The 3,584-nt window shown below is 35.7% G+C and overlaps 1 pseudogene; it reads left to right on the top strand.

Annotated features, from left to right (window-relative positions):
• Positions 1-566: 566 nt before the first annotated feature.
• LOC149990949 (calcyclin-binding protein pseudogene) lies at positions 567-1,251 on the top strand (annotated as a pseudogene).
• Positions 1,252-3,584: the final 2,333 nt, after the last annotated feature.

Raw genomic sequence — 3,584 nt, 5'->3', positions numbered from 1 at the left:
TGAAATGGTAATTTAAATATAATTATAAACACTTGTGGGGGAAATCTTCCCTAGCTCCTTGGACAAGGAAGCCAGCTCACAGATTTTAAGATTCAAACTGAGTGTCAAACTGAGGCCTAGCAGGCACTCTTCTTTATGTTTAAAATTCATGTTATAGATCAATCCAGTCTCCTGCTTTTAGCTATATTTTCTCTAGTTCAGATAGGTTTGCATGAACTTTCCTCATCAGTTGAAACTAGCATAGTCAAGAAAGGGGAATATATCATGTCATATGTCTAAAGATTTCAGTAGTAAGGCTGATTTTAGTAGGAAATTCTACTGATATCTTTAGAAATCTCTATCCTTTTTTAGCTCTGCTGTCCTTTGTGTTGAAAGCTATTCCCAAGAAAGTGATAAAGGATGTTTAGTGGCATAGCAGGTGAGCTGCAGTGTCATGCAGGGCAGGCTGTATACACAGGCTGCACATACAGGTGTGGACACTGCAAGTCATGTGGGTGCCCTGTTTCCTGTTTATTTCCCCATGAGGCTATATCTTGCGCCTTGCCTGGCCCAGCCCATCCATAGATACATCTGTGGAAAAGCTATGGAAAGATCTAGAAGAGGTCAAGGTGCTGCTGGAAGAGGCCAGTAGAAGAGAGTACATGATGCTCTTACAGCTGAAAAATCCAAGGTTGAGACAGAAATCAATAACAAGATGCAGCAGAAATCACAGAGGAAAACAGAACCTCTTAATAATTAAAAGTCAGCCGCCATTCTTGCTCCCATTACAATGGGCTACACAGTGAAAATCAGTGATTATGGATGGGATCAATCAGATAAATTTGTGAAAATCTAGATTACCTTAATTGGCGTTCATCAAGTCCCCACAGAGAATGTGCAGGTACATTTCACAGAGAGGTCATTTGATCTTTTGGTAAAGAATCTAAATGGGAAGAATCACTCCATGATTTAAACAATCTCTTAAAACTCATCTTTGTGGAAGACCATTCCAAAAAAGTCAAGACAGATGCAGTGATTGCCTTCAGTAGAAAGAAAGAGGGAAACACACAGTGGGGCTACCTGGCTCAGGCTGAAAAAGAATTCAAAGACAAAGAAAAGCCTTCCTATGACACTGAAACAGATCCTAGTGAGGGATTAATGAATGTTCAAAAGACAATTTATGAAGATGGAGATAATGATATGAACTAAACCATTAATAAAGCCTGGATACAATCAAGAAACAAGCAAGCCAAAGGAGACACAGGATTTTGAGACTTCAAAACCCTTTTGAGATGTGAGATGTGGAAATATTTATGTTTTCAATAAGGACATGTTGGTAAATTGCACAGATAAATTTAACAGATGACTTTACAGAGCCCTCGTCTAAGTAAAGGTAATGAATTCTCCCACTGGAGGATTCATTTAAGTAAAATATGCTTATTGAACACTTCCTCTAAAGATGGTTTCCTTAGTAAACTGATCATTTTGTTCAGGAAAGTGTAATACTGCATTTTCATGTGGAATGTAAAGAAGCAAGTGTTGCCCAGTGAAAATGCCATATTGTAGCTGAGAGGTAAAAAAAAGTTATTGCTTCTTAAGTTCCTGACATCAGTTCTCACCAATGTAAGAATAAGTAAACATAAATAAAAAATTAAACCTGAAATTTTGCATAAAAAAGACATTTAGCATCCCTAAACTTACATTCTACTAACATAACAACTTTAGCAACAACAACAACAAAAAGTTTCTAATCCCACTAATTCCAACTGCCCAAGATTTTTTGTGAGTCAGCTGGATTGGATATCTGCTCACTCCCAAGCCAATCACTGTGACCAGTAGAATATTCTTTTTTTATTGTCCAGTCTTGGATCATTTGCTCATTTCTGGACCTGAGAGGGGTGACTACAGCAAAACAAAGTCTTGGGCTTTTTAACTAGAAAAGAAGACGGTAAGCAAGTAAAAGTAACTAATGCCTACCTCAATAGCATATCAGGATTTTAACCATGCCCTTAATCTCATCTGTACTCTCCTCAAGTCAATAGCCACCTTGCTTCAAAGGCAGCATGTAGATTAAAACATCAAGCATGCTTCATGGAGAACAACTTTCTTAGTAAACCATCTACATATGCAAGCAACTTATATATGACTATATAAACAACATTGAGGTGTGGTATTTGAATATTAACGCTGATAATCATCCTCATTCTGGACCTTAGTTTACTCATGTGCAAATTAAAGTGGTTGTATTAAACAAGTTTGCTGAGGACTTTTCAAACACTGATATACAACCTAATTTTAGGTACACAGAGACAGCAAACACCAGGAAGACTCTAAGGCAAGCATTTGAATATGAACTGATCTTTATTTCTAGAGTCCCAAAATAATAAAAAAATAATTATAGCTTTGTTTATACTATCGATACTATTTATATCCCTTAAGCATGGTCCTTATGCTTTAAATTTATCTTTGTAGATATAGGAATGTATTTCCATTGAGTCATCCAAACACACTTTCAACCAACTCTAGGATGCATCTGTGAAACAGTTGATCAGACTTACACAGAAAATGGAAGATGTAACATGTAAGATGTTTGAAGCCTACTGGCCCATTTTTAACGAAGAAACCAAGATAAAACTAATTTATTCATTATAACACTTTGCATCAAGTAACTGCAAATTCAACTCAAAGTAATTTATATAATAAAAGGACTCAACTTAAAATTCCACAGGTAAATAAATCTTGACCAAACAGCTTAAATAATGTCCCTAACAACCCAGTCTCTCTACATCTTTCTACTCTCACTCTTGCAGTACTGGCTTAATTTATCCTTATATTCCACTTGGTAGATATTTGGCAGCTGTAACCTCTCTCACTTCATGGTAGGAAAACAGTCACTCCAATTCCAGACCTTTCAATTTCCTTATACCATATAGGGGGAAGACAGAATTTCTATGAGTAGTTTCTTCACTAGTCCTATTCATTGTGCATCATTGCTGTGAATTAAGTCAAATGCTCATCTTAAACTAATCACTTTGGCCAGGGGAGATGAGATTTGCTGATTCATTTAGACCAACTGGTGCTTATCTCTGGATTTAGTGGGCAGAATCAATCCAGTCCAAACCATACTGACTGAAACTCAAGGAGTAATAAATTCCTCAAAGGGCAATTAGTGCAGCATTGCTGGAAGAATGGAGTGTGGCTACTGGAGAAACAAACAACAAATGTCTGTTTTTAGCGAATGATAATAGTAAGTATACAATATAACAAACCTACAGTACTATACCTTTTATTTAAATATAAGAAATGTCTTATTTTTCTATGAATATGACTACATTCTGTAACCAGTTAATTAACAAACAATAACCAGGATTTAAATGGGTCTGAACAGGAAAAATTTTATTATTTTTTCACTCTATATTGTCTTAAATTATGCTATTGAGACTCTTCTTTTATTGCCCCATGATACCCCTGAAAATAGTATATAGCTTTTCAGGTATTTTCAGTTGTAAAGATAGCTTCATTGTAAACATTAATACTTTTTTATTTAATTAAAAAATCTAGCTTATGTAAACTAACACTTCAGTTTTCTGTGTTCTCCCTTTCCC

This window comes from Furipterus horrens, unplaced genomic scaffold (assembly GCF_987537825.1).
Source record: "Furipterus horrens unplaced genomic scaffold, mFurHor1.1.pri manual_scaffold_17, whole genome shotgun sequence".
NCBI classification, from domain to species: Eukaryota; Metazoa; Chordata; class Mammalia; order Chiroptera; family Furipteridae; genus Furipterus; species Furipterus horrens.
The sequence above is the reverse complement of the archived record's forward strand: the minus strand, read 5'-3'. Positions and strand labels throughout refer to the sequence as shown.